The following is a 25,398-nucleotide window of genomic DNA, read 5'->3' on the forward strand; positions in this document are numbered from 1 at the left end:
TGATAGTTACGAAAAGTAATCTTTCCTCCCTGGGCGAATTTCAGTTAGCGTCGTAGCAGCAACAGTCCAGCAACATTGCTGTTACTACTAAATAAGTGAATGAAAACAAGGCTTCGGTCGTAGCGCAAAATGTAAACAACAGCGTCACACTTACGTCAGGCTATTATTTCTGTTTGGTTTTGGCGACATACGCTGTGCACTATGCTCCGTCCATAGATAGTTAAATAAGTACACTACCTAATTAGGAAATGACGTTTTTATGAAGACTTTTCCGTGCCGGTGAAGAATTTTGTGTAAACAGGAGAATTTAGACACCAATGCTGGTAATGATGATGATTTTTGGTTTGTGAGGCGGTCAACTGCACGGTCATCAGCGCCCATACAAAGTCCCAATTTTTACACGGTACGCCGGCCGAAGTGGCCGTGCGGTTAAAGGCGCTGCAGTCTGGAACCGCAAGACCGCTACGGTCGCAGGTTCGAATCCTGCCTCGGGCATGGATGTTTGTGATGTCCTTAGGTTAGTTAGGTTTAACTAGTTCTAAGTTCTAGGGGACTAATGACCTCAGCAGTTGAGTCCCATAGTGCTCAGAGCCATTTGAACCATTTTTTTACACGGTACAATTTTTTTACATTGCCCAACAACTGGAGATATACCTCCACAAAATCAAAAACCAGAATCGATGTGAAATTTTGAAGACCTGTTCTAAAGTTATTTCCTGCATGTGGCAATTGTTTCCTGCCTATGTCAACTGTTTAATAAGTATATCTTTGGCACTTTGAAAAATTCATCTTTGACCACACCATGTACAAAAACATGTGTGAAGTGTTTACAAACACGTGTTTCCGAACGTGCCTCTTGGATGACGTTATATGCTTGAAAACGATGGAGGAAAAAACTTATGCTGTTACTAAAAAGTTAAAAACGCTTTTCTTGGATTATTTGGTAAGTTTACACAATTCATCTTTTCCACTACTTCGCACATAATTTCCGCATCTGACTTACGAAATTAGTAACCTAACATCAAACCTTTTCCTGACAGGAATATGCATTTCATCTCATCCAAGAGAACAAATAAGGCACGTATTAAGACGAATTAAAACTGAAGATGGACCCACAGTGCCCGAAATGCATCGTGTACTAAATAAAACACGAATAATTGTGACTGAAGGCGTTTTTTAATTCATACCTCGAGTGTATTTAGATTTTTGTTCATTATTTTCAGCAACTGTTTTCGAAGAATGCTGATGTGAACAAATAGCACACTAGTTGCGCTAAAACATCTTTTTAACGCAACTGGTGTGCTATTTATTCACATCGGAAATATTGTTATTCCATTCACTCCGCCACCATCCCCCCCCCCCCCCCCCCCCACCACAGTGCAATCGCACTTCTTTGTGCTACCTACACTTGCTTCACACAGACAAAGAGAGAGACTGGACGTGATGAAAGCTCAAAAAGTATTAGGACTGATTCACATAGTGAAAGTAAAATATGTTCTACTTCAATTTCAGAATAACAGTTTCAACTATTTACAAAAAATTACGCAAAAATGTAATATAAAATAAAAAATATCGATAATCGATATTGCCATTTTGGTATCGGTATATCGGGATAAACATTGCCGATATATATCTATATTTTCAACAGCTCTAATCCTAGAGACTTATCGTTTGCAAGAGAGTTGAACGCTAGGTTAAAGGCAGACTGGAACATTCCATTGTACGACCTTTCAGTTTCCAGGCACGTGCCTTACCACTTTTTTTTTCCTTCGCTTTGTTCGTCATTATTGTCATAGTTTGGTCTGCGCGGATGTCACGTGACACCCCTTAAGTTCATCGGTGAATACTCTACTCAGTTCTTTTATTACGCAGGGCAGTCAGCTTCACTAGATCCACTCAGTGGAGGTGGGTCAAGGCACGTAAACTTTTGTTTATATTAGGAAGTGTGCTCTTCGGGCTGAGTTTTCCAGTCTTATTCTTCTGTCTTTCTACGAGATTTTATTTCGGTTAGAGATTGTTTACAGCAAATGTTTCGAAGAATTAGACTCGGCAAACAGCTGGGGTAGTGAGAAGAGCGCTATTAGCATCATAGACATGGTCTATATTAACAGATCGCAGGAGACTGCTACAGAGAACGCGTCTGCTCTTCCACAGTCGTTTGCTAGAGGTGTCACCAAATTAGTTTGTATATGACACGGTCACTTGGCACCAGCTATCCTGGCAAGCGATACTCCGGGATCTCGTCCAACTCCTCTTTAATTTGATGCCACGAGATACAGATGCTGTTTCGCAACACAGAGAACTGACTTCATGCCAATAACGTTGCTACACTGCCTGTATACTATTTGTTCCAGTAATATTCACACAGGCCGCGATTTACTGGCCATCCCCTCAAAGTAATGATACTTTCACAACCTTCAATGTCCAAGAGGCACCAAAACAAAGAAAAAGAGAACCGGGAATTAAAAAATTGGTTGAAATGGCTCTGAGCACTATGGGACTTAACTTCTGAGGTCATCAGTCCCCTAGAACTCAGAACTACTTAAACCTAACTAACCTAAGGACATCACACACATCCATGCCCGAGGCAGGATTCGAATCTGCGACCGTAGCGGTCGCGCGGTTCCAGACCGGCCGGAAACGGGAATAATATCTGATTTTAGCTGTTAGGTTCATGTTACATGAATTATTTAGATGGTTATCTGTGAACTGTAATGATGTGGAATGGGTCATTTTACATTCAATTATACGTTCATATGTTATGTGTGACTTAGTAATTCCTACTCACCACCTTTCATACATTACAAAATAGAAATTCTTCTACGGAACTGAAAGAGTTGTCAAGGAGAAACTTGCTGATTTTGTTTCCGAATTTAACTTTTCTGTCTGTCGGATGTTTGATACCATTAAGTACAAAAATTTCTGGAGGCAGCGTTGTACACCCCTTTTTGTGCTAAAGACATCTTTAGTATGCAGTAATGAACATTTTTTTTCTGATTTTGTAATTATGTACATAATTTCTTCTTTTGAACTGCAGTGGATTATTTACTCCCAAGAGCTAAAGATGATACTGGTACACCCGCCTAATATCGTGTAAGGCCCCCCTAACACGCAGAAGTGCCGCACCCCGACGTGGCATGTACTCGACTAATGTCTGAAGTAGTGCTGGAGGGAACTGACACCATCAACCCTGCAGGGCTGTCCATAAATCCGTAATAGTGCGAGGGGGCGGAGACCTCTTCTGAACAGCACGTTGCAAGGCATCCCAGATACCCTTCAACATCCACTGTAGCTCTTCAGCACTGCTTGATGATCCGCATATTTTATGGTCTTTCCCATTTTGCCTCCAGCTAAAATGCCTCTTGCACCCTATATGGCCTTATTATCAATTCTTCTCCATACACGTTCAGTAGCTTCAGTGACAATCAGCAGCCTTGTGTTACACACCTTCCAATGCTCATCTCTTCCTAAGTGGAATCACTTAAACTCAGCGACAGAGTGAAAACAATCATATACTGAATAGCCAAACAAGTTGGTACAGCTGCCTAACATCGTTTAGGGCCCCCGCGAGCAAGCAGTGCCGCAACACGACGTGTCATGTACTCAACTAATGTCTCCAGTAGTGATGGGGGGGGGGGGGGGGGACTGACACCATGAATTCTGCAAGGCTGTCCACAAATGCGTAAGAGCACGAGGGGGTGGAGGTCTCTTCTGAACAGAAAGTTGCAAGGCATCTCAGATGTGCTCAATAATGTTCGTGTCTGGGGAGTTTGGTGGCCAGTGGAAGTGTTTAAACTCAAAAGACTGTTCCTAGAGCCACTCTGTACCAATACTAGACGTGTGGGATGTCGAATTGTCCTACTGGATTTGCCCGTCGCAATGCACAGTGGACATGAATGGATGCAGGTAATTAGACAGTATACTTACGTACGTGTCAACTGTCAGAGACGTATCTAGACGTATTAGAAAACACATATCACTCCCACTGCACACGCCCCACACCGTTACAGAGCCTCTACCAGCTTGAACAGTCCGCTGCTGACATGCAGCGTCCATGGATTCATGAGGTTGTCTCCCTTACACGTCCATCCGCTCGACACAATTTGAAACGAGACTAGTCCGACCAAGCTACATGCTTCCAGTCATCAACAGTCCAATGTTGGTGTTGAGGGGCCCAGGAAAAGCGTAAAGCTTTATGTTGTGCAGTCATCAGGGGTACACGAGTGGGTCTTCGGCTCCGAAAGCTCATATCGATGCTATTTCGTTGAATGGTTCGCACGCTGACACTTGTTGACGGCCCAGCATTGAAATCTGCAGCAATTTGCGGAAGGGTTGCACTTCTGTCACGTTGAACGATTCTATCCAACCGTCGTTGGCCCCGTTCTTGCACGATCTTTTTCTGGCCGAAGCGATATCGGAGATTTGACGTTTTACCGAATTTCCCACTTCATCGCTACCTCGGAGATGCCGTATCCCATCGCTCGTGCGTCGACTGTTACCACGATCAGACTCACTAAAATCTTGATAACTTGCCATTTAGCAGTAGTCATCGATGTAACAAATGCACCCGACACTTGTTGTCTTATATAGGCGTTACCAACCACCACAGCGCCGGACCACAGCGCCGTATTATGCCTGTTTACATAACTCCGTATTTTAATATGCATGCCTACAACAGTTTCTTTGGCGCTTCAGTGTACAACAAACTTCATGAGGGAATAAATAAGTAAATAAGAGGTGAGTGGAAAAAGTAACGAGACTGGCAACACTGCGAGCGATCTGGCAATACTGCATTCTACTTGTGTAGAACGGTGTGTTCATCCCTTTCAGATGCTCAGTCCGAGTTTCACCTCCGTAAAACCATCGTGCGACTTTTGAGAGCCCCATCAGTGCAGTTGTGTTTTTGTTGTGTGTTACGAGAATGGAACAGCGGAATTTAGAGCAACGTTATGCCGTCACGTTTTGTGTTAAAAGTGGGGAGCCCGCGAGCATGACCTCTGAAACGTTGAAACGGGCCGATGGGAAACATTCCGTATCAAGAGCACATGTTTTCGCTGGCACAAATCATATTCGGAAGGTCGAGAACACATTTATGATGAACTTCGCTGAGGGAGACCTTGAAGTTCAAAAACCGACAAAAACGTCGAACGTGTGCGTGCTCTTGTGACATTAGACTGATGTTCAACAATAAGGGTGGTGGGTGACGTGTCAAACTATGCTTTCACCATACGTCAAATTATGACCGCAAATTTCGCACATGTGAAAGATTTGTGCCGAGATGGTGCCGTGAAACCTCACAAATAGCAGAAGGCTAATCCAAGAAACGTGTTGAAAGGTGGCTACACTGAGCCACAGCGCCAGAGATCGCGCTAGAGAGTATTGTTCAGCCGCCTCCACTGGCAGTGATTATTGAGATGTAGCGGAGTGCAGTTCTTGTCGAGACGAGGGAGTAGGCAGTGATTATTGAGAACTCGTAGTAGTCAGTGCTTGGGGAGAGCTCGTGGTAGTCAGTGCTTGTTAAGAACTCGTAGCACAGAGTGTTTGTTGAGATGTGCTAGTAGAGAGTGCTTGCTGACATGTGATACTGAAAAGTTCTTGTTGAGATGTGGTAATAGCGAGTCGGTGTGGAGATATATTGTAATGATTAGAGTGATTTTGGTCAATATATGAAGGTAACGAAACTTGATTTATTTTTCATTATTTCCATGTTTTAAATAATGCGTCATTACAGGTTCAGTCAACAAAGCATCTGGCTTGTGTTCTTGTATTAGAGTGTAATTCTGGTTTTCTTGAGTAATTATGGTATTTTTATTTTCTTTAATTAATTCAGTATAAATGATATTTAAAATTTCTTGTGTTATTGAAGAAGAACCGTGCCAGATGCGTACGTTGAGTCATACTTCCACACACAGAACAGTTACACTTGTGCTTTGGTTTCGTAGGTTTTATAGTTGCTGGGGACTTAATTAATTAATTGTGTTAACGAAAATTTCCAATTCATTCTTTGTTGTTGTTCTATGCAGTCAGATAGCGTAATAATACTAGTCAGGGCCAACCGTTTACGAGACTGCGTAATCGGACATACAGCTACTAAAATTTAAAACTAAAATTATTTGCATTTTAAATTAATTAAGCCCCCACGCAGTGTGCGTTGATCTTCTTGTCATAACAGGTAAAGTGAGAAGTGGCACACTGAGACGTCTCTCCGATCGAAAAAGCTCGAATGAGCAAATAAAAGAACAAAATAGTGCTGATTTGCTTTTTTTACTGTAGAGGCGTCGTGCATAAAGAATTTATTCCTCCAGGACAAATTGTCAACCAAGTGGTTTACAAAGATGTTCTTAAGAGGCTCTGGAAAAGGGCGAATCGAGTGAGGAAAGACACTGAAGATAAGTGGATGCTGCATCATGTCTACGCTGCATATCACACGGCCACTTCCATCATGGAATTTTTGACGCCAAAAGGTATTCCTGTTGTTCCATAGACCCACTGAGTCCTTGTGACTTTTTTCCATTCCTGAAAATTTAAAAATGTCTTAAATGCGCGTCATTTTAGGAGTCTGGGGCGCATTCAAAAGAATGTGACCGACAAGTTAAAGGCCCTATCAGTTCAAGACTTTCACCGCTGTTACGAGGACCGGGAACAATGATTCCGCCGGTGTACGGCTTTCTAAGGGAACTACTTTGAAGGTGATAATATCGTTGTTTTTAAAAAATAGAAACTTTCGTAGATAAAAAATCAGTCTCATTACTTTTCTCACATACCTCGTATATTATGAAGGAGTGGTCAAAATGCCTTCTTCCTTAAACTGATGTCTCCAAGATGATCGTGTAAGAGCACCACAGATTATTCTTACAGCAGCTTTTGAGCAATGAAGACTTCCTTTCTTAAAGATGAGCTACGCCAGAAAATAATTCCGCGTGACATTGTTGAATGGAAATACACAAAATATGTAAACTTAAGGCGTAGTTTTGGGAGTTCCAAAATGTGGTTTTTTCAGTTTAAATTCTAATCAATGTTGACAACTAAAAATTTTAAGATCTCATCCTGTTACCATGAAGAACCCAGTCAGATTATGTGTGTGGTTTAGAGTATTTACTAGCTACTAAGATTTAATACAACTTAAATCGCCGGACTCCTGTATCCGGGAAAAATTAATGACCACAAGAAGTAGAAGCAACTGATCACTGACGTTCCAAACGTTCAAAGTTTACCACAGGATGAAACCACTGAGCCGACCGGATTGGCCGAGCGGTTCTAGGCGCTAGAGTCTGGAACCGCGCGACCGCTACGGTCGCAGGTTTAAATCCTGCCTCGGGCATGGATGTGTGTGATGTCCTTAGGTTAGTTAGGTTTAAGTAGTTCTAAGTTCTAGGGGACTGATGACCTCAGAAGTTAAGTCCCATAGTGCTCAGAGCCATTTGAACCATTTTTGAAACCACCGACACATGGTAATAACGTGACCAAATTTCGAGTGTCCCGCACGACGTAGCCCACTGTGGCACAGATATTAAGGGGAAATGCTTTCGAGCCTATCATCTGTAGTCGAAGACTCTTGACAGAATCAAAGGCCTCTGGCAGTGCAGCAGGGCAAGACGACGAATTCGACAGACTGCTGTGGAGCGATGTCGTAAACAGTGTCCAGCGGCAATCACGTTGAGAAGTCGCTGGCTTACAATATCTGGTAATAATCTGCTTGCTGTCCCAAGAGACCTGACTTCCGCCTGCTCTGTGGCATTTTTCATTGAAATTTTCGTAGTTTTCCACGCGGCCCACTTGCAGTTATATTCGTATAGCGTAGTCACCCCCGCTTGAGGCGGAACCGATAAATCTACGATCTCCATTGTCTGTACTATCGATACGTTATTTTTCATCATACAAAGATGTAAGAGACATTACTATAATATTCATATTTCATAAAAATTAGCGAAGCAATTTATATTAAAAATGGAAAGTTTATAGTCTTGCCCCTTAACTTCTAATATGGTTACAATCGCACCAAAAAGTGTTGGCACACGTGCATATTTATCATTGCTGGTTACAAACGCCGCACCTTCCGGTACACAGCACATGTACGTGCTACCTCACATACCAGACATTACAATTCTGTCCACAGTGCCTACCATTAACAAAGAAATGCAGTGTTAAGGGCAAACATGTATCTCCTCTGCACGCAAGAAGTATTGGCACACAGCATGGCTTCTCGGTATGTTGCTGGGGTTTCAGGTACCGGAACGCCATCTGCTGACGCAATAGACACTGCGTGTTGTTCACGGCCCAGCCGCTAATATGTTGCTGTATTGCGCGATAGTGGTCAGCATGGGGCCGAAGAAGAAGGAACATTCAGTGGCGTAGCGTGAGAGAGTGGTATTGCTCCATTGACAAGGGAGAAGCTATCGACAAATCGGAGCAGAGGTGTCTGTTAGCTACACCACGGTACGAGCCATCATTCATAAATGTAAAGAGACTGGAACAACAGTGAATAAATGTCGTCCTGGAGGTCCAAAAGTGCTTACAACCCGAGAGCGTCGCCGTATCATCGCACTTGCTCGGAAGGAACCTGCTACAAGTGCAGCAACTATTGCTTATATCGGATATTAACCGGCAGAAACGCCTGCGGTTTGCCAAGGGCTACCTCAGCTAGCCGATGGAGTTTTGGAACACGGTGATATTTAGCGACGAATCAAAGTTCAATGTGTTCGGATTTGATGCAAGAAAAAAGGTTTGGCGCAAGCAGAATACGCACCTCGACATCAAACACATGCACCCGACAGCAGTCAAACACGGTGGGGGCGGTATCATGGTCTGGGGCTGCATGGTGGCGTCCAGCGTTGGAAATCTAGCTGTAATCCACAGTACAATGGATCATATGATATACATCGACGTTTTGCGAGGTAATTTACACGCTAGTGCACACACATTGGGCCTTACTGGGGTGTTTCATTTCCAGAAGGGGGGCATTGTACAAGGGCAAGAGCCCTGATTCGAACCCCATTGAGAACCTGTGGGCTCATCTTGATACACAAGTCAGAAAAAGGCGTCTGTCCGGTAGAAACGACTTGGAGAAAGTACTCCTGGAGGAGTGGTCGAAAATTACCCCCGATATCACCCGGAATGTAATACAAAGCATTCCTAGGCGTTTACGTGTTGTTATAGATGCTAAAGGGATGCATACTAGCTATTAGAAGGTGAACATCAATGAAGAACACACTGACCGATTAATACGTGTGTGCCAATACTTTTTTGGATGCATAAGAGCGATGTTTATTTTCAAAACACTGTATGTTACTTTACGGACAGGTAATTTGGACATATTTGTAACCTACGTAATGTGTGGTGGCAAGTGTCTGGGTCCTGTTGTGGAATATATGTTTCGTTTAACCTACAACCACTAAAATGTAATTGTGCCAATACTTTTTGGTGCGATTGTAAATTTATGAGAATGGTCGTGCTGCTACGTTCATAATTTCAAAGAGGTCACTCTAATCATGGGTTTGCTTTTATTCAACCAGTCCTATAAGATGAGTCGTAGGGTCAGTACCGTCCTGCGTGTTCCTACATTCCTCTGGAACCCAAACTGATCTTCCCTGTGGTCGGTTTCTTCTAGTCTTTACAATTTTCTACAAATAATTCGGTCAGCATTTTCCAAACATAGCTTAGTAAACTGACACTTTGGAACATTCACACCTGTCAGAACTTTCTATTTGGGAATTCGGATTATCATATTTTTCGTATAGTCTGAGAGAATTTCGCCTGTCTCATGCATCTTGTATACTACGTAGAATAAGAAATTTCAGTGTTTTTGTCTTTTCTGATAGGTAGGAAAGCGTGTCCTTGACCTGCGTTATGATATAACGTTTCTGTAAAATTATTTGTTCCTTATTACGTCTGAATACTGTGAAGTCGTTAGCCAAATTATAATGAAACAACACAAATAGAAATTATAATCCTAGGGGATACCAACACAACTCTCCATAGTCAATAAACTGATCTGTAATCAGACGAGACGAGAGAGTGTAATGCTCGTTATCTTCACTGAATAATAAGTAACCGATCGTCGAATATGGCCACTGTGCACAAGGACAACACCAACACACTGAAAACCACAAATGGTTCATTATGGCTCTGAGCACTATGCGACTTAACTACTGAGGTCATCAGTCACCTAGAACTTAGAACTAATTAAACCTAACTAACCTAAGGACATCACACACATCCATGCCGAGGCAGGATTCGAACCTGCGACCGTAGCGGTCGCTCGGTTCCAAACTGTAGTGCCTAGAACCGCACGGCCACACCGGCCGGCTGAAAACAATACACTTAGGTGTACGATAGGCTACATTTGGTATCAGTGGTTCGACTAACCATGGAAAAGTTGACGGACAAATAAAAGGTCTTGGAAATGTAAGTCAAGTCTGCTTATAACAGATTTTCATTTGCTCTAATTGATGGACACAACTCACAAGATGTTGGCAGTTAGCAGAGGTCTGTAAAATCTCGACTGCATTTACACAAAATGGCGCTAACAATGTGAGGAGGTACCAAATTATATGGAAGACTTCAAGGAGAAAATGCCACGAGTCTCTCTTATCTGGACACCTTACGAATTAAAAGTTAATGAAACAAAATCACAAATGAAAAGTGAAATCGGAAACTCAAGCTGCATATCAGAAAAAGTAAGTTGCGAGCAGATCAGAATATGAAATGCGGTGTCGCGGATTGCGACATATACAGTACTTTCCACAAAATCAGCAAACTGCGCGCCCATCAGTACTAGACGGCATCGAGGAGTTGAACAGCCACGAATCTCCGGTCCCCCTCCTCAACTCTCTGCTTTCCAAAAAACTCTGCATGGTGGGATGACTCATTGCTGTTGCCAGTGTAGCAGAAGAGGATGTCACTTATTTCATGAAAAAAAAACCATGCAAACAACGTTGTTGTAATGCCTCGTGTAACGAGGAGAAATACGTACCATCACGTTTCCGACTTTGATAAATGTCGGATTGTAGCCTACCGCGATTGCGGTTTATCGTATCGCGACATTGCTTCTCGCGTTGGTCGAGATCCAATGACTGTTAGCAGAATATGGAATCAGTAGGTTCAGGAGGGTAATGCGAAACGCCGAGCTGCATCCCAACGGCCTCGTATCATAGCAGTCGGGATGACAGGCATCTTATCCGCATGGCTGTAACGGATCGTGCAGCCACGTCTCGATCCTTGAGTCAACAGATGTGGACGTTTGCAAGACAACGACCATCTGCACAAACAGTTCGACGACGTTTGCAGCAGCATGGACTATCAGCTCGGAGACCATGGTTGCGGTTACCCTTGACGCTCCGTCACAAAAGAATGGTTCAAATGGCTCTGAGCACTATGGGACTCAACTGCTGTGGTCATCAGTCCCCTAGAACATAGAACTACTTAAACCTAACTAACCTAAGGACATCACACACACCCATGCCCGAGGCAGGATTCGAACCTGCGGACTGGAGCGCCTAGAACCGCACGGCCACCGCGGCCGGCTGCTTCGTCACAAACAGGAGAGCCTGCGATGGTGTACCCAACGACGAACCTGGGTTCACGAATGGCAAAACGTCATTTTTTTCGGATGAATCCAGGTTCTGTTTCCAGCATCATGATGGTCGCATCCGTGTTTGGCGACATCGCGATGAACGCACATTGGAAGCGTGTATTCGTCATCGCCATACTGGCGTATCACCTGGCGTGATGGTATGGGGTGCCACTGGTCACCTCTTGTTCCCACTGACGGCACTTTGAACAGTGGACGTTACATTTCAGATGTGTTACGATCCGTGGCTCTACCCTTCATTCGATTCCTGCGAAATCCTACATTTCAGAAGAATAATGCACGCCCGCATGTTGCAGGTCCTGTAGGGGACTTTCTGGATACAGAAAATGTTCGACTGCTGCCCTGGCCAGCGCATTCTCCAGATCTCTCACGAATTGAAAACGTCTGGTCAATGGTGGCCGAGCAACTGGCTCGTCACAATACGCCAGTCACTAGTCTTGATGAACTGTGGTATCGTGTTGAAGCTGCATGGGCAGCAGAACCTGTACACGCCATCCAAGCTCTGTTTCACTCAATACCCCGGCGTATCACGGCCGGTATTACGGCCAGAGATGGTTGTTGTGGGTACTGATTTCTCAGGATCTATGCACCCAAATTGCGTGAAAATGTAATCACGTCAGTTCTAGTACTATATATTTGTCCAATGAGTACCCGTTTATCATCTGCATTTGATGTACGTGCTGCGCAGCCAGAACGTTGCTGGCGACGCGGCGCTGGTGCCGTTTCGGTCGAGTCAGACGCCAGCTGCCGGCGTGGCGGGCGCCGCGCTGACAAGACGGCTTTGTCGCTTCCGGCACAGCCTCGGCGCTGTTCCAGCACCGGGAAAACCGGCGGCTCACCAGCAGTCGAAAGCGCGAAGGAGCTGCTCCTAGTCAAGTACATCTGCGTTTCCCCTGCACCTGAGTTCCGACCACTCGCTCTCGAAAAATCTCTCCATTCGTGGTGCACGTAATTTTTTACACATGTGGATGATGTGTGCCCTCCTCCCGAAACACAATAATAAACATCGCCGCTCTGTACCAAAGACTGGTTATTACTTCGGTCATCTGCTCAAACTTCGTGTCCACATTGTGAGGTTGAATGAATCCCACTCGGTTTTAATCTATCACGTCCTGTTCAATTTTGTGAAAGACATGATTGTTTTAAAGCAATGTTATCGGTATGCCTGCGACAACATGCTTACCGATACGTTCCAAAACGCCGCGCATAAAACGAGATTTTCCCGTGCTGATCCCTCGGTTTCTATTGGTGATACAAAAACCTAGGGTCAAGTGTTTTGGATAGCCGTTGGGCTGCGGACCATTTCTATACTCAACAGAAGGACCGTCTTAGTGTCACTATTCTACACGACAGAGGTAAAGTATGAATATTAAACACTTCCTCCTGCTTAGGCAAGTGGAGCAAATCTGTTGGTTCTTTTTGCATTTAATGTGGTCTACGGTGAGCCTGATGGGTCTTACGGAGGCACCATTAGTTCATAGGCGGTTCCTCGGAAAAAGCAAAAAAAGGTATTTTTGCTATATTTTCGTCGTCACCAGTGGAAAAAACTCAGCTGAAGATTCAAAGGTGACCATTAAAAGCAAATGCCTGTAATTTTTACGATGTATTCCTAAGATCCCTTCCTCAAACAACCTCTAAAATTCGTTGATATATTTATCCGTTTCCCAGATACAGGAGGTTAAAGTTACCCTACTCGTACACATAAAATCTACATCTACATTTATACTCCTCAAGCCACCCAACGGTGTGTGGCGGAGGGTACTTTACGTGCCACTGTCATTACCTCCCTTTCCTGTTCCAGCCGCGTATGGTTCGCGGGAAGAACGACTGCCGGAAAGCCTCCGTGCGCCCTCGAATCTCTCTAATTTTACATTCGTTATCGCCTCGGGAGGGATAAGTAGGGGGAAGCAATATATTCGATACCTCACCCGGAAACGCACCTACTCGAAACCTGGACAGCAAGCTACACCGCGATGCAGAGCGCCTCTCTTGCAGAGTCTCCCACTTGAGTTTGCTAAACATCTCCGTAACACTATCACGCTTACCAAATAACCCTGTGACGAAACGCGCCGCTCTTCTTTGGATCTTCTCTATCTCCTCTCTCAATCCGACCTGGTACAGATTTCATACTGATGAGCAATACTGAAGTATAGGTCGAACGAGTGTTTTGTAAGCCACCTCCTTTGTTGATGGACAACATTTTCTAAGGACTCTCCCAATGAATCTCAACCTGGCACCCGCCTCACCAACAATTAAACGCACGTAAAAATTAGATAAGAAATTAATGATTAAATAATAGTTAATTAATATGACGGTCAAACCCTTGAATGAAACAAAGAAAGAATGAAATATCGATTTGCGTAAATTCATGGGTGACTCCTGAGGAAACCCCCAAAAGGGCGTTTTTCACCTTTTCTTGACGCCAGCAATGCACAAAACTCCTGTCACGAATTCTAAGACGGCTATGCACAGCAAATGGCTATAATATTCACAACACATTCCTAAGATTCCGGTCTCGGACAACCTTGAAAATTTTGTAGATATCTTTAGTCGTTTCTGAGATGCAAAGGTTCAAAGCTGCCCTACTTGTGCACGTAAAATATGGACGGAAAGTGCGGTGTGAGGCGAATATCTCGTTTATAAAATAACGTACCACGGGGAAATATACTATAAAGTGCCGCCGTTATTATCATAAGGTTTCTGGGAACTCGACGTTGTAGTCCTGAGCACATCCAAAATTTTCCTGCCCGTAAAATCCGGCCTGAGATTTAAAACCAGTTTTGCACTATCTCAGTTTCACATAAGTAATCTACCCAATATTTACGACGTTTTCAAGTTGTTTTCATTTGAGTGACATTTTCTGCTGTGATAGGGAGAAAAATGGAACCAGCGGAAAAAATGCTCCTATCGGAGCACAAAAAAGGTGAATTTGCATCACTTTGTGAGACTGACTGAAAAGTGGGGTACCAGCTGCCTCACTCAACCTACCTCAGCATCTTTAAAATTATTCCCAAAATATTGGCATCCGAACAAATTCGCGCTTTTTTATGCTGAGATAGAATGAGACAGTGGTAGTGGGAAAGAGACTGAGAAATGATAAGTACTGGAAGACAGTAGACAATGGTTCTGGTGTAGAAAGAGCGAAGCAGACAATGGCGGTGTGAGAGAAAGGACAAGGACACAGTGGTAATGGAACATAGTAGAGAGTGAAAGAACAGTACCGTGAAAAGAGTTAAGGAGACAGTGCCAGTGGGAGAGGAATAAAAGGGAAAAGTGGAAGTGAGTGAGAGCCAGTGATAATAATGAGAGACACTCTACGACAATGACAGCTAGGAAGAGAGATTTAGTGACAGCGAAAAGAGACAGCAGCAGTGGGGAGGAATGAATGATATAGTAGCAGTAAGAGAAAACAAAAGGGAGGTAGTGAGAGGAGAGGGCAGTAGTAGGACAGAGATGAGATAGTAGCAGTAAGAGAGAACAAAAATGAGACAATGTCAGTGAGGGGAGAGACTAGTAGTAGTAGTAGTAGTAGTAGTAGTAGGGCAAAACGAAGGCGACTGTGGCTGGAAGACAGGAGACAGTGATAGTTGGTGACCACAAAGAGATAATGACAATGAGCTGATCCTAATGTGTGAGTGAGAATGGGCAATTGAGAGTGGAAGGACACGAGAGACTTACAGCTATGGACTAGCGGGTGTGAGCGAGTTACAGTTAAGAGAGCTTGTCAGAATGAGAGGTAAGATGCAGGTTAAATTTTTGAAGGTGTGTTACATGTCAAATTTTGAAAGGTCAGCTACAGGTTAAAAACAGGACGAATATGTTGCATGCCAATATTTTTGCGACAGTGCTGAGGAAGGTAGAATGGTATCCCACATTTCAGTCAGTCTTTTAATGAAGAGGAGCATATTCGCCTTTTTTTGTCCTCCCATAGGAGTATTTTTCAGCCAAAATTTCTAAAGTAATTTCATTTATGTACAAATTATTCTATTCTATACTCGTATTTTCTGCTCATTGAGGTTATTATAATTTGTGCTGATCAGTTATTAATGTGCGCTGGGGGTTGGTCTCTCGGTTTGGATCTGATCTGAATTCACACTACCTTAATTTGTAATAAAGAACTTAGATACAGGAACCATCGGTATAACAGTTGTAAATTCTCGTGGCTGAGATGGGAAAGTACTAGAGCTACAAGCGCCAATAGAAAGCACTGATGGTCAAATCGTTATAGGCACTGAAAGCTGCCTACAACCGGAAAAGAGGTTCAGCCGAAATTTTTGGGGAGAACCTAGCGGTGTTCCGAAAGGATATGGTAAACACAGTTGGTGGTGGCGCGTTTGTTACCGTTAGAAGTAGTTCATCTTGTCGTGAAATTGAAGTAGATAGTTTCTATGAGTTAGTATGGGCAGAGGTCATTCTTGGCAACCGGAATAAAATCATAATTGGATCCTTTTACCGACCTCCAAACTCAGATGAACAACTGCTGAAAAATTCAACGAAAATACGAGTTTCTTTTCAAACATGTATCCGACTCATACAATTGTATCTGGTGGTGACTTCAATTTACCCTCTACAAGTTGGCGAAAATACATGTTTAAATACGGAGGTACGCATAAAACATAATCTGAAATTGTGCTAAATGCACTCTCTGAAAATTATTTCGAGCAATTAGTTCATGAGAGCACTCGAATAGTAAAAGTTTGTGAAAACACACTTGAGCTTTTAGCAACAAGTAATTCTGAACTAATAACAAGCATAAAAACAGATAGAGGGATTAGTGAACACAGGGTTGTCGTAGCGAGATTGAATATTGTAACCCCAAATTCTCCAAAAATAAACGACAAATATACCTGCTCGAAAAAGCATATAAAAAGGTGCTTGACATCTTCCAGAGAGAAAATCTCCACTTCTTCCAAATTAACAATGTAAATATAGACCAGATGTGGCCTGAATTCAAAGAAATAGTGTCGTCAGCAATTGAGGGATTTATACCAAATAAATTAGGAAATGACGGCGCTGATTCTCCTTGGTAAACAAAACGGGTCAGAACACTGTAGCAGAAATAACAAAAAAAGCATGCCAAATTTAAACGAACGCAAAATCTTCCAAATTGGCGATCTTTAACAGCAGGTCGTATGTAAAGTATGCTAGGGGCAAGACACAATCAATGCCTTCTCTGGGCGATAGCAATGGAAATACTATCGACGAGTGTTGCCAAAGCAGAGTTACTAAACACAGCCTTCCGAAATTTCTTCACCAAAGAAGACGAAGTAAATATTCTAGAATTCGAATCAAGAACCGCTCCCAACATGAGTAACGTAGAAGTATATATCCTCAGAGTCGTGCAAAAATGGCTCTGAGCACTATGGGACTCAACTTCTAAGGTCATCAGTCCCCTAGAACTTAGAACTACTTAAACCTAACTAACCTAAAGACATCACACACATCCATGCCCGAGGCAGGATTCGAACCTACGACCGTAGCACTCGCGCGTTCTAATAAAGTCATCAGAAGATCAAAACAAATTGCAAAACGATTTAAAAAATATATCTGTATGGCGAAAAAATTGGCAAATGACCCTAAATAACGAAAAATGTGATGTCATTCACATGAGTGCTATAAGGAATCCGTTAAACTTCGATTACACGATAAATTAGTCAAACCTAAAGGCCGTACATCCAACTAAATACCTAGGAATTACAATTACGAACAACTTAAATTGGAAGGAACACTTAAAAAATGTTGTGAGGAAGGCTAGCAAAAGACTGCGTTTTATTGGCAGAAACCTTAGAAAATGTGACAGATCTACTAAGGAGACTGCCCACACTACGCTTGTCCGTCCTCTCTTAGAAATCTGCCGCGCGGTGTGAGATCCTTACTGTATACGACTGACGAAATATATAGAGAAAGTTCAGAGAAGGGCAGCAAGTTTTGTATTAACGCGAAATATGGGAGAGAGTGTCACAGAAATGATACAGGATTGGGGTGGACATAATTAAAACAAAGGCGTTTTCCTTTGTGGCGTAATCTTCTCACGAAATCTGAATCACCAACTTCCTCCTCCGAATGAGAAAATACTTTGTTCACGCCGCTCTACATAGGGAGATACGATAATCAAAAATAAAATAACGGAAACCAGAAGTCTCACGGAAAGATATAGGTGCTCGTCCTGTTCGAGAGTGGAATAACAGAGAATTGTTGTGAAGATGGTTCGATGAACTCTTTGCCAGACACTTAAATGTGATTTGCAGAGTATCCATGTAGATGTAGATGTTTTCTGAATGTTGTTGTGCATCTCCCAACCTGACAGCACTCGTTCCTATTACCATACTTTGGTAGCAGAGCCTGGTTACCGGTGCAGTGTGGTGGTGCTGATCCAAAAATTTTGAATTTTTCTATTTTTTGGTAAGAAGTTTCGTGTCTTTGCTTGCTCTGACATGCAGTACTCGTGGATAATTATGTTTCAGAATGTTTTCGAGGGAGATCCTCAAAAAATGGTTCAAATGGCTCTGAGCACTATGGGACTCAACTGCTGAGGTCATTAGTCCCCTAGAACTTACAACTAGTTAAACCAAACTAACCTAAGGACATCACAAACATCCATGCCCGAGGCAGGATTCGAACCTGCGACCGTAGCGGTCTTGCGGTTCCAGACTGCAGCGCCTTTAACCGCACGGCCACTTCGGCCGGCGGAGATCCTCAGTATCACCGAACTGATGAAGGATGGTCTTATGTATGAATTGTCCGTTAAGGGTTACGACGTTTCCGGGACAGGAGCCGAACTAGCGCGCAGGCTGGGGGTGGGAGATGGGGGGAGGGGTGGAGGGGAGGGGGACAGCCGACCGCATCGTGACCCCGCCGGACTTTGACCTCATTCAGTTTGTGCGGAGGCATCTGGTATCGTTAGTCTCCTGTTGCGAAAGTACTGAGCCATCGCGCTGGCAAATTAGTAGTGTCATGGCGCGAGTGGTGCATCGCGCTAACATCGTGAGAGAATTGCGTTGCGTCGGGACGACGGATACGTGCTGAAAACAGATACAGGATCAGGTTAACGAATTGCTCGGGAGGGTGCACATGTTAGTGAGTTGTGCCACTGAACCTATTACTGTGGATGTAGCTGTATCTAAGGAACCAATGAGTAGCGATCGAACCAGCCAAAAATTGTGTGCAGGTTTTTATGGGCTTTTTTACACTGCTGGCCATTAAAATTGCTACACCAAGATGAAATGCAGATGATAAACGAGTATTCATTCGACAAATATGTTATACTAGAACTGACATGTGATTACCTTTTCACGCAATTTGGGTGCATAGATCCTGAGAAATCAGTACCCACAACAACCACCTCTGGCCATAATAACGGTCTTGATACGCCTGGGCATTGAGTCAAAGAGAGCTTGGATGGCCTGTACAGGTACAGCTGCCCATGCAGCTTCAACACGATACCACAGTTCATCAAGAGTAGTGACTGGCGTATTGTGACGAGCCAGTTGCTCGGCCACCATTGACCAGACGTTTTGAATTGGTGAGAGATATGGAGAATGTCATGGCCAGGGCAGCAGTCGAACATTTCCAGTATCCAGAAAGGCCCGTACAGGACCTGCAACATGCGGGCGTGCATTATTCTTCTGAAATGTAGGATTTCGCGGAGATCGAATGAAGGGTAGAGCCACGGATCGTAACACATCTGAAATGTAACGTCCACTGTTCAAGGTGCCGTCAATGCGAACAAGAGGTGACCGATACGTGGAACCAATGGCACCCCACACAATCATGCCGGGTGATACACCAGTATGGCGATGGCGAATACACGCTTCCAATGTGCGTTCACCGCGATGACGCCAAACACGGATGCGACCATCATGATGCTGTAAACCCAACCTGGATTTACGTTTTGCCATTCGTGCACCCAGGTTCGTCGTTGAGTACACCATCGCAGGCGCTCCTGTCTGTGATGCAGCGTCAAGGGTAACCGCAGTCATGGTCTTCGAGCTGATAGTCCATGCTGCTGCAAACGTCGTCGAACTGTTCGTGCAGATGGTGGTTGTCGTGCGAACGTCCCCATCTGTTGACTCAGGGATCGAGACGTGGCTGCACGATCCGTTACAGCCATGCCGATAAGATGCCTGTCATCTCGACTGCTAGTGTTACGAGACCGTTCCGTATTACCCTCCTGAACCCACCGATTCCATATTCTGCTAACAGTCATTGCATCTCGACCAACGCGAGTAGCAATGTCGCGATACGATAAACCGCAATCGCGGTAGGCTACAATCCGACCTTTATCAATGTCGGAAACGTGATGGTACGCATTTCTCCTCCTTACACGAGGCATCACAACAACGTTTCACCAGGCAACGCCGGTCAACTGCTGTTTGTGTATTATCGGTTGGAAACTTTCCTCATGTCAGCACGTTGTAGATGTCGCCACCGGCGACAACCTTGTGTGAATGCTCTGAAAAGCTTATCATTTGCATATCACAGCATCTCCTTCCTGTCGGTTAAATTTCGCGTCTGTAGCACGTCCTCTTCGTGGTGTAGCAATTGTAATGGCCAGTAGTGTACTAAACTGCCTGATCCTGTAGCAGTGTTGCGGGAAGGGGGAGTGGTGGTGGTGGTGGTTAGTGTTTAACGTCCCGTCGACAACGAGGTCATTAGAGACGGAGCGCAAGCTCGGGTTGGGGAAGGATTGGGAAGGAAATCGGCCGTGCCCTTTCAAAGGAACCATCCCGGCATTTGCCTTGAAACGATTTAGGGAAATCACGGAAAACCTAAATCAGGATGGCCGGAGACGGGATTGAACCGTCGTTCTCCCGAATGCGAGTCCAGTGAGGGGGGGGGGGGGGGAGTACCGTCTGTGACGTACAGTGAGATCAGACCAGTCATTTTATTTTCTTTTGGATTTGCAGGATCGTGGTGAAGTCTTCTTTGTGAGTGACAAGCAATTTTACCAACTTCCGTGTCCGACCGTTACCGAGCGTTTGGAACGATCTTTGAAGGAAATGATACAAAGTATGTTGTCCTTTTCCTTTTCGGAATTTAGGCGTTCTATATGTGGGAACTATTCGTCCACAAGGGCGCGCCATTAATCGATAGAAAAGAGTTATTTCAGTGTGCTGCGACATGATGAACTATTGAAATATGTAAAGAGAGTGAAGGACACTTTTAGAAGTATGTACTTTGATCTTCAGCAGCATGAGATTACTTGTAATATTCTGGGTGAAGTGCACCCCAGCGATCAGTCTAGAATCGCTTTTAGTGACCAACCTTGGAGCTTCCAGCAGCTGATATCGGAGATGGAGGCCGTACAGCGCACCAGTGACATTCATGGGGACACTGAGTTAAGGGGTCGGCTCCTATACGAGGGCGGGATAGAAGATAACAAATAACACTTATCGGATGTTGGATGTTACAAGTACAAGGGTAAAAGTTGTAATCGAGGAATTGCCTGCAGACGGGTAACTGGTCTGGCACATGACAAGAGGTGAAGGACACCTCGCCTCCAATCCAGTGGTGGAGCGTTAACAAACAGAAATAATGTTTGTGTACTTTGGGATTCTGGGAATTCTTTGAGTGTGGTAAGTGAAGACTGGTATCTGGCATGACGTGCCCTCTGTTCAAATGGCTCTGAGCACTATGGGGACTTAATTTCTGAGGTCATCAGTCCCCTAGAACTTAGAACTACTTAAACCTAACTAACCTAAGGACATCACGCACATCCATGCCCGAGGCGGGATTCGAACCTGCGACCGTAGCAGCAGCGCGGTTCCACACTGTAGCGCCTAGAACCGCTCGGCCACCTCGGCCGGCTGCCCTCTGTTGCTGGTGGAACAGAGTCCTATAGAGTAGCAAATTGCACTTTTTGGAAAGTTAACGTTAAGGTTTGCATTCAGAACTTTACCTAGGTGACTAAGGTCAAGGTGGTTCGAAATTTGTCTGTCCCTGTTACTTTGCGGGTGGATTTTAGCCAACATGTGGGCCTAGTAATAGTTTAAAGGAGATAAAAGTTTTATTTTTGTTTTGATAGCGCGCATATCTACGATTTTGTAACGACTCGTTAGGAAAAGGTGCCATGAATCAAACGAGAGGGGTCAACAGGGATGCTTCTGAGGGAGAGAATTATGATTCTAGCCATTTACATACTGAACAGGACATCTGCTCCACCAGATATTTGGTCAATTTAACGATGCCTTGTCCAATCATCTGGATGAATTGAAAGAGGAAAAATGTAAAATACAGACAGTGTCGCCGTGTAACTCCCACCCTATCGGTTGTCTCCAGATTAAACAGGTTTATATGGTTATAGATGAGATGTCGAAGTTATTAGGCCGTCTCAATTATTATATTGTTCCCCTATCTTTGTTGTACCTAAGGTGCAGGACAGGGTTTATCCTGTTGTGGATTACTGACCTTTAAATAAAGAGGTTGTTCTCCAGTCAGTACCCTAGCGTGACCTGCACACACGTTTTGTCTGCTTTCAGAAAGCTGAAATTTTCGCTGCTCTTGATCTTAATCAGTCATATTACCAGACTGCATTAGACGAAGAATCAAAACTTGTCACAGCTTTTGCCATGGACTGGAATCTTTAATTACAATAGAGTTGTGTTTGGGCTGTCTTTGGCAGCTACTGTCCTTTCTAGGGTTTTGGACAAAGTTTTATCAGACCTGAAGTTTCAGTATATTTACAACTACCTTGATCCGGTAATTTTCAGTGAAAATTTCTATGAACTGTTTGAGCATATTAGGGAAATCAGTCAACATCTTCGCAACGTTGGTTTCAAGATAACTTCGTCAAAGGTCAGCTTTGCACAATGTGAGTTTTCCTTTTTAGATCAGAACTCTGCTCAAGGTGTCAGAGTAGACCTGAGCCACACTGACACCATCCATTCATGCCCACATAGGGAGTAGTTCGCTTTATTGGCATGATAAGTTTTTTTCGGAATTTCATTTCCACTTTTTCTCAGCTCGTGACACCCTCTTAATGACTTCAGAAAAAGCGGAGGAAATCTGAATGGGGTTCTTCTCAGTAAGTAGCATTCAAAGCCCTGAAAGCAGTCTGGTGAGTGCCCCATACGAGCAGTGCCTAACTTTAATATAGCATCCACTGGTCAGCCCGATGCATCGATGGCAGATGTTTCAGCGGTCCTTCTATAGGAGGATGCTAAGCAGGAGGTGGCCCACTGCATATTGTTCAAATGCTCTCTCTCTCGTCGCTTGAAGCCAAATATTCTGTGCATGAACTAAAGGCTGTGACCATTTCAAATCTTTCTTGAACACAGTCCATTCTTGCTAGAAACAGACAACCAGCCCCCCGCCTGGGTGTGGGCTGGACCAAGACGTACAGGACGTATTGTGAGGTGGTCAGTGATGGTTGCTGCTTTCCACATCTGGGTTAAATATTGTACATTCGTGGGTACCGAGACACATACATCCGCGATTCCTGCTCCGTTCACCACCATTACCCGCCATCACCGTCTAATATGGTACGAAGATGGTCACATTTTTACCATTTTACTGCAGTTAAGACTGTTTTTAACTCAATTTTAAAATATTTTATCAAGGTAGCTGATATTCTCTACGAGAAATGTTCTCAAGAATTATTGTAATTTGTGCTAATCACTCATAAACGTTCACTGGACGTTTTCCTCTTGGTTTGGATCTGATTTGAATTCATATTATCTTAATTTGTAAAAAAAAAGTTTCCTGAAAAGTGTTGCATGTCTGTCAACCCGGCACCACCACTTCTATCACCATTCGTGCCTGCAAGGATCACATCCCATATGGATGATGAATCTCACTTTTATAAGCAATTAAAGTTTAGTCACTTAACCCTTTGTTGCCTGGCGGTACTTAAAAGTACCAGTAAGTTTTGACCCTCATTATTTTCTCGTGGGGCAGTTTCGTGATCTGAGAGCCTGTCGGTACGTAACAGTAACTCTGCTCTACTGTTTCATAGATGTTATTGTGCAATACATAGACCTCTCTGACGGTCAGAGCTTGAAATTGTTTTTCGCGCGCTGCTGTGGAAACAGAAGGTTGTATGTGCTTGTTTCCATGGTGTTGCCTGAATTTGTGCGCAATTTATTGAAACTTCCGTTGAGTTTTCCATTGTAGGTACTTACCTTCTTTGTTTTTTATAACAGTTTGAAGCATTACGTTACAAGTGAATGAGATAAAGTGGAAAATATAAAACTGACTTATTAGTACCGTCAGGTTGTGCGAACACTTTATTGTAGCAACGATGCGTTACCTCTCACTAGTTGATCTGTCCACTTTTTCTCACACAGATGCACGAAAATCGTAAATAAAATTTTACTTTCCACTTTTGGAGAAATTAAAATCTGTAAATACATTTGCCTGTCGAACAATTAGAACAAACAGGAAAGGTTTTCCAGCGAATTTGCCTAAAGAAAAATGTCTACAGCATGGGGAATCAAATCACAGACGGCCATCTTTAGACATAACAGTATTTCAATGGAGGGACAATAAAGTAGTGTATTTTGCGTCAAACTTCCATGGCACTGAACAGAGCGTGGTGTCAAGAAAACAGAAAGATGGAACTAGTATGACTATACCATGTCTGATTATTGTATGTGATTATAATAAAAACATGGGTGGTGTGGATCATGCAGACAGTTTACCTTCGACTTATGGTCTTGACAGGCGATCAAGGAAATGGCGGCACCGTCTCTTCTGGGGAGCAATAGAAATTGCTTTTGTCAATGCTTACGTCGTTTTCAGTGATCTACATGGGGCACTGCCACTATTGGAATTCAGGCGTGCTGTGGCAGTAGGGTTAATGAATGAACAGAAAGTGCCAAATCTCAAAAAGAGAAACTCTGGTAAAGATGAAATAACTCCCCCAAAGAGAAGGAAAGATAACTTTTCTGTTCCTAAGGATGTACGTCTTGGCAACTGAGGAAACCATTTTGTAGTGTTCAGTTGTAAAAGAGGACGATGCGAAATGTGTGCGAAAAATAAAATTCAGTCGAGACCACATTCATAATGTAGTACATGTGAAGTGTATTTGTGCTGCAAAGAGAAAAATAACTGTTTCTTGCAATTTCATGAGGTATCACTGAATATGTGATATGTATATACTGTCAAAAATATATAGCTAAGTTACTATGTATTGTGAAGTTGCTGTAGAAGGTAAATTTATGTGAAATTTTTAAAAAGTCGGAAATATGATTATTTTGTTAATTAATTTTCTAATGTAAAAGTATTTAATATTTATGTGGAATGAAGTACAAGTTATAAAAATTGGAGCATTTTTCTGCGCATGTTTGTTATTCTGTCCATGGAGTCTGATGGTACTTCTGAGTACCAGGAGTGAAAAAAGTTGTAAAAAATAAAATAAAATTTTACAAAAAATCCTACCGTCATTTGAGGCCACAATAGCATAAATTCTGCAAAGAAAATGTTAAAAAGTAAATTTTTTCTTATGTCAGGAAACAAAGGGTTAATTTCCTTTATGAGAAGAACATTTCCACAAGTTTTTTCACATACTGGACTGGTGCTTCGTGGTATAGCCTTTTGCGCTTTCGACAGTGTATCTGTACAGATCCCAGTCTGGTAACTCTAACTGCTTTCAGATTTGCGCATGTACAACACAGCCTGTGTCCACGCAAAAATATTTTTGTATATTTTTTATAACTTTATATTTTTCTGTTTAAAGTGCGCTGTTAACTGCTTAAGATACAACTACTATACCGCTATATCTGCTGCAGAAAATGTCTACCCAATCGAGTGTACTTTCGTGTGAGTTACCGCACAGGCACAGACAGGTCTGACCAAGGTAGGCAAGGATA

This window comes from Schistocerca nitens, chromosome 4 (genome assembly GCF_023898315.1).
Source record: "Schistocerca nitens isolate TAMUIC-IGC-003100 chromosome 4, iqSchNite1.1, whole genome shotgun sequence".
In the NCBI taxonomy this organism is placed as follows: domain Eukaryota; kingdom Metazoa; phylum Arthropoda; class Insecta; order Orthoptera; family Acrididae; genus Schistocerca; species Schistocerca nitens.